The sequence below is a fragment of the Hippopotamus amphibius genome, chromosome 9, assembly GCF_030028045.1.
Source record: "Hippopotamus amphibius kiboko isolate mHipAmp2 chromosome 9, mHipAmp2.hap2, whole genome shotgun sequence".
Taxonomy (NCBI): domain Eukaryota; kingdom Metazoa; phylum Chordata; class Mammalia; order Artiodactyla; family Hippopotamidae; genus Hippopotamus; species Hippopotamus amphibius.
Genome location: NC_080194.1, coordinates 143231915 through 143239031, shown reverse-complemented (window position 1 = coordinate 143239031; position 7117 = coordinate 143231915).

The following is a 7117-nucleotide window of genomic DNA, read 5'->3' as shown; positions in this document are numbered from 1 at the left end:
AGAGGAGGGCGAGGTGGCCAGAGCTCTGATTCTCAGGAGTTTAAGCTGCACCCTCGCCCCCACGGGTCACCACGTAGCCCCCTCTGGGGACAGTGACTTGGGAGGCGGCATGTGTAGTGGTGTCCCCACGAGCACCTGACAAACAGCACATCCTTCTGCCGGCCTGCTGCTCTCCACGGCCCCCCAAGCCAAGACACCCCCCGTCTGCCCACTTTCCCCCAGTGTGGCCCCTCCCATCTAGGCCACCAACACCTCACCCCTGACCGCTGGCCAGTCTCCCTCGGCTCCCTCCTGCCCTCTGGCCGCCATAGTCCACCCCTCCCCAGCAGCCAAGGGATCTTTCTAGAAAGCCAGTTGGACAAGCCCTTCCCTGCTTGGCCTCTACAGCACTTTGAATGAAGTCCGGGCCCCTTATCACATCTCCTGCTGCTCCCTGGCCCCACCCACCCCCTCTGGCCTCAGAGCCTCTGCCCTCGCTGGTCCTGCACTTCTAACCATGCCTCTGCTTCTGGCTTGCCACCTGCATCTATTCTTAACACAAAATCTCTACCACAAGAGCCAGAACATCACCACTGCCCCCCCCAAACCTCTTTACTTCTCAAACCCTCTTCTGGCCCCTCCCCTACTTCACTCACAAGGAAGGCACTGTCTGCAAAACGGGCCATCATTACCCGTCCCACTTCCTACGACTGCCCCTTGAGCAGCCTCCTGTTCCTGCCCCAGGACCTTTGCACTTGCTGTTTTCTCTGCCTGGTTCAATGTTTCCAGCTTCCCTTGTAGGTCAGTGGGGCCATGTAGCTGAGTTCTGGAGGTGATGGGTGTACCTCACACTCTCCATCTTCCTGGGTCTACTGGCTGGAGGCAAAGGACCTATTAGATGATGGGGCTGCAGTGGGAGGAGCTTGGACACCTTCAGGGTCAGGCAGAAGGTCATTACTGACTGGGGACATCCAGGTTGGCCTCTGGGTGAATGAGAAACAAATGCAGGCTGGGTTCAGTTGCTGGCATTTTTGGGACCTGTTTGTCACAGCAGCTGGCATTCTTATCCTGACTGATACACATACCAGAAAAATGCAAAATTGCCCCATGAGAGTGCTCCAAGGGGACACACAGTGCCATTAGCTGGTGGAAGAAGGGTCCTGTCTTGGTCCAGAGGCTGGAGATGGCTTCCCTGGGGAAGGGACATGAGAACTGAGACCTGAAGGGTAAATGGGAATTGGCTTGTCACAGAGGAAAGGGAAGAGTGTCCCAGGCAGAGGCCCTGCAGCGGGAACGACAACACGGAGGAGCATCGAGGAATGGAGGAACTAGGCAGGAAGCGGGCTGCAGCTGGAGAAAAGGTGGGCGGGGGGCACAGCAGGGCCTGGCCAGGCCCCCACTCCAGCCTCTTCTAGGGTTTCCACACCCATTTTCTCATTTAAAAGCGGGTTGAGGGACTTCCTAGGTGGCGCAGTGGTTAAGACTCCGCCTGCCAATGCAGGGGACACGGGTTCGAGCCCTGATCTGGGAAGATCCCACATGCCACGGAACAACTAAGCCCATGAGCCACAGCTATTGAGCCTGTGTGCCACAACTACCGAAGCCCACACACCTAGAGCCCGTGCTTCGCAACAAGAGAAGCCACTACAATGAGGAGCCTGTGCACCACAATGAAGAGCAGCCCCCACTCGCCACGACTAGAGAGAGCCCGTGTGCATCAACGAAGACCCAACACAGCCAATAAATAAATAAATGAATTTATTTTTTAAAAAAAGTGGGTTGACCCTACCCATTCCGCAGCTGAAGAAAATGAGGTTCTGAGGAAAGAGGGGACCCCTGGATCAGCCAGGCAAAGCTGGACCCTAGGAGCGCCAGCCCCTGCTTGGGGCAGGGCCTGAGGAGCCTGGGTCAGCCCAGCCCAGGGTCCTGCCCGAGTGGCCACCCTGGTCCGGGGCAGGACGTCCAGGTCAGGTGGCTTCAACTCCCCCCTCCTGATTGTTGGCATGTGTTCAGGCCCCTTGGGGACGATGCAGAGCCCTCCCCGGGGGGAAGGCTGGCAGGGACAGTGCTTGGGGACCCAGGAAGCAGACCAGAGGCAGCACTTACTTGCCTCCAAAAAGCCAGCTCCTGGGTGTGCGCTTACTGGGCCCCTAAGGGGGTTGCCCTGCCCCTTGGAGTGGTGGGGTGGGGTCTGTAGATTCAACCCCAAGTAACACGTCACCAAGGCTGATGGCCTAAGCTGGAACAGAATCGGGGGGCACCTGCCCAAACACAGCAGACCTGGTGGTGCCCCCAAGCCTTTGCGGCAGAGGGGGGATCCCAGAGAGGGAGTGGGGGGCAAGAGAAAGAAGGGGGGAGGTACCCACCCAAGCGACCCTTCCTGCGGGACTTCCCGCAGCCTTCCTCCCCGGCCGTGCACTGTGACTCCCAGGGGAGCGGCCACGCTGCACAGGGGTCCCCAAACTGACGTGCCCACAGCACCGCTGCCGCAGGGTGTCTCAACAAACAAGTGCCGTGCGGGGCAGAACCGGGAGCCCTGGCTCTCGTGATAGACATGCTTGGACTCTGGCGGGCAGGCCCAGGTCGGCAGCCTCGCGCAGCGGCTTTGCCCTGGCGCCCTGGCTTCTCTGAGCCCCTGCTCCTCATGGCAAGGCAGGGGCCCTCATCCCCCGCAGCGCCAGGCGGACCCGTGCAAGCGCGGCTCCCCGCCCAGCCCACGGTGGCCACTGCGGTCGTGGGAGGCGGTTGCCGGGGGGAGTGAGCACAGGCCCCAGATGGAGGCCGGCCCCTCACCACCTGCAGGAGAACCACGCTGGGGGCTCACGCTGGCTTCACAGCAGTGTCCAAGGGGTGTCCCCTTGTCCCCCAGTTCCCAAGGCCACGATCAGGTCAGCCAATGGCTCGCACAGGCGGCTGTGGGTACCGGCACCCAGGCAGGAGGCAGCTGGAAGCTGTGACACCCCCTATTAAGAGGCCACCCATTAATTAATTAGGCCCACGGAATACCGCATGCTGCCTTGGGTGTATTAATAGCATATTTATACGGCGCGCTATGGATAGTATACGTCCTCATCCGGACACATCACGAATAATTCACGACCCGCTCCTTCCCCGGGCTCCTGGGGAACCCGGCCGGTGCTTCGCCCGGGGTTCGTGGGTTGCTTCCAACAGCCGAATTTTACATTTCATTATAAATGGCTTTGCTGGGCACGTCGGTAACTTTTACATTTCCATCCACTTTATTATTAATGGCTCTCCCGAACTGTAGCAGCCCGACGTTGCACACAATGCGTTATAAATATTTGATCCAGCGTCTATAGTCTGCCATTCATCATTTATAACGGGTTACAAAAACATTATAAAACATTTACCGCACATTTATAGATCACTCTCGGCTACCCCGACGGTGTGTTATAAATACATTATTAATCCTCCTCACGCCACTTACAGGAACCCCTCATAATGCGGCCTGTCCCTCCTGTCCTGTTACCAGCACAGAGGGGCTGGCGGGGGCGGCAGGCAGCAGGACCAAGGCGGAAGGAAGCCCCGGCCCTGCCTTCCACGGCTGTGTGTCCTTCGCCAGATCACAGCACCTCTCTGTTCATCAAGCAGGTCACAATGACAGGCACCCTTCACTGAGCCCTTGCTCTGTGCTCGTAGCCCCCTGAGACTCAGGCTTTACTTTCACACCGCTTTATAGGTGTGGAAGCAGAGGGGAGTGATCTGCCCAAGGCCACAGTCAGGGAGTGCTGAGCTGGCCTTAGAGCCCTGAGGTGCCTCGAGTTACCGGCCCCAGGTTTGGGGGTGAGAGGTTAGACAGGGCTGCCGCTGGCCTTGAAAGGAGCAAGATTAGAGGACTCCAGGAGTGGAACGCAAAGATTCAGGGTGAGGACGCCCAGGGCAGGGATGAGGGGACCCAGGGTGAGTGGCCTGAGGTGGGGTCACCTGCACTCTGGCCTCTGACCTGGCAGCCCCTCAGCTCCTGCCCAAAGGCTCTCCTGGCTTAGGCTCTGGCCTGTGGGTGCCCTGATGTGGACCAGGGATGAAAGGGTCCGAGGGGTCTATGGGACCCAGCATCTTGGGAGGCCCCCAGGAGGCTGGGCCATATGTGCAGAGCAGGTGGCTGTCAGCAGCTCCTTCCTCCATCACTGGGGTCAGGAGGGCGCTGGGCTCTGCTGCCAGAAATCCCGCCCCAATCCCACTCCTCTCCCTGCATGTGGCTGTGACCACTCACTGGACAAATGCCCGCTGAGCCCTGTATGTGCAAGGCCTACCCCCTGCTCCCCACTGAGGCCCACAGTCCCCTCCAGGCCACACTTTATACCAGGAGGGCTGAGACGGGAATCCTGGGCTGGGGCCTCACCACCTACATGGGATGAGAGCCCTGTGCCCTAGATGTAGGCTGAGCAGCTGAGTCCTCACCTGGAAAACTACTCATTCTTCAAGACCCACTCGACACTCCACCTTCTTCGAACAGCCCTTCCCAACTCCTGGCGTGAGCCTTGTGGGGTGTGACCTCCGGTTCCCTGGGGGCCCAGCCTGGGCCTGCACCAGGGAGAGGGCTCTGGGTGGAGACCTGGATGCCAGTTGTCCACCTGTCCTCGCCTGAGCATTCCGAACGGGTCAATTCCCCGTGGAGGGACGGGGATGGCAGGCCCTGGGGGGGCCCTTAAACCACGTCCCTCCCTGCCAAGACACCTGAAATAACCCCACCCCCGCCTGGCCAGGCCGAACTGGGTCAGAGGTGCTCTGAGGGAGAGAACAGGGGTGAGGGAGGGTCCTGGCCCGGGACCCCTGGTAGCTCTGCCCTGTGTGACCTTAGACAACTGGACCTCATGGCCCTCATCTGTGAATTGGGGGTATAAGCCAGCCTTCCCAGGGTGAACGTGGGGTCCCTGGTGCCCAAGCTGTGCATACCTCCCTGGCCCTCTGCCCAGCTGCCTGCCAGCTGTCTGGCCTATTTGAAGATCAGGGTCCAACCCTTCCCAGGACTGAAAATGAAACCAGGAGACGTTTGTTATAAGGCTGTAAGGAAACAGGTGAGCTCATCACCATGGCAACACTGCACCTGGCCCCACCTGGTGAAGGAAACTTGGCCACGGGTGCCCTTTGATCCTCCCCGGGGCCTCCCCTCCCCCAGAGCGAAGGGGACTGTGGGGCCCAGGGGGGACTCCCCTGGGGCACCTCAGCTCGGTACCTCCGCTTTCTCGTCGGTGGGTGAATGCAGCCCCTCTTCCTGAGGCTGAGGCCCAGAGAGGAGAGCTCAGCTGACAGGGTCACGTGTCCAGGACGGGCGCCCTCCACCTCCCACCTTCCTGACACTCATGGAGCCCCTTGCCAGGACCGGTTAACCTCCCAGGCCTCTCGGGCCATGAGCCAGGCGAGAGCAGCCCCATGGAGAGCCCGGGTCTGGGGGCTGGGGTGGGCACACAGGCTGACCTCGTGTCTTTGCCACAGCCCCGCCCCCCCACCCCCCCAGGTCCGGGGCTTCGGGCTCTCAGAGGAGACTGGACGTCATTCCCTCCCTCCCCTGCCCTGGTCCAGGCCAGGCGGACCCTGACTGGAACGACAGCTCCGACCACCCAGCCGGACCCTCCAGCTCCCCGTCTGGTGTGGAGGGACAAACGGAGAGCCCACAGCACCCGAGGGGAGAAGGCACACGGCCCGGGAGCCGCACGCCCTCCTGGAGGACGTGCCACAGGAGCGAGAGCTGATGGAGTGCCAGCGGGCACAAGGGGCAGTGAGAGCGACGCGTGGCCTGTGCAAAGGCCCTGTGGCGGGAGGGAACATGGCAGGCGTGAGCTTCAGAGGCACGTGGCTGGGGCTGAGCCGGGGCAGAAGAGTCAGGATCCAAAGGTTCTGACCGGCTGCGCTCCTGGACCTTGGACTTCCCCCACTGGCAGCCGAGCCCCACTCCACTCCACGGGGCACACGCAGGGAGCGGGGACTCTGGCTCCCCACTCACACTGTGCAGATGGGAGCGGGTCAGGCAGCCGTACCCCCCGCCAAGGCGACTCACTCAGCCTCTACATGCGCACACTCAGCCCACCCCCCACGCACACCCATGCCCCCGCCTGCCATCCACCGGGCCCCCGGGCCCCTTCTCCTGAGGCCCTGGGCCGGGCACACCTGTGTAAGAGCTGGCCGCATGGCGTGCACGGAGACGGGGACCACTGCCTGTACACCCGCTCTGCCCACGTCCTCCACGCACCACCTCCCACGTGCCATCCCTGAGGGTCCCGCTGCCCCCACCCGCCAGGCCATGCCGTAGCACCCTAGCTGGCAGGCGCAGCGTCCGTGGGTGCCGCCCGCGCACCCGCTGCCTGCCCACAGCCCTGCCAGGACATCTGCCTTTGCCCACCTGAAGGCGGTGGGCGGTCGGAATCCCCACTCCCCTAGACTCCGCTGGGCCTCGACCCTGACATCGGCGGGACAAGCAGGAAGAGGGCCCAAGGGCTCCCCCAGGGCCTGCCTCTGCCTGCTGGCCCCTCACCCAGCCCAGTGTTGGGGTGAAACGCCCCAGCCCCCACCCTCCCGAACCCCCGTGCCCGTGCTCCCAGCCCTCGCCTGGCCCCGGGGGAGGCGGTGGCACTTCGGGGCCCGCGGGTGTCCCGACGGCGGTCCCAAGCCCAGGCGGGTGGGGCTGTGGCATGGAAAAGTGGCGTGGCACTTCCTGGCACGGCACCCGGGCCCGGAGGCAGGAGGGGGCCCTTCAGCTCCACGCCACTCTCTGCAGGGGCTGCAGTGGGGCGGGGGCCGCCAGGGGTGGCCATCAGGCCAGTTCCATGTGCCTGAGCAGAAGCCACACGACAGGAGCCAAGAAACCAGCCAGGTGGGACAGGCCTCCTGGAGCTCCAGCGAGGAACGGGCGGGATCTGGACACGGAGGGGCCGGCGCACAGGCAGCGGCGTGGTGGCCGGCCCGTCAGGGGCTCCGGGGACCAGGGAGGCTGGTGAGAGCAAGGACGGGGACGAGGGAGGCCTGCGAGGCCGTGACCGACCGGGGCCTGTGGGGCAACGCCCGGCCCCACCCCCCGAGGGCCTGTCCCGCCTCCTTCCAGCCGGACCGGAGGGCCCGGGGCCGGGTTGGCCTCAGCGCCCCCTGGTGGCCCCAGCGGAGCAGGCGCCCAGCGGACAGG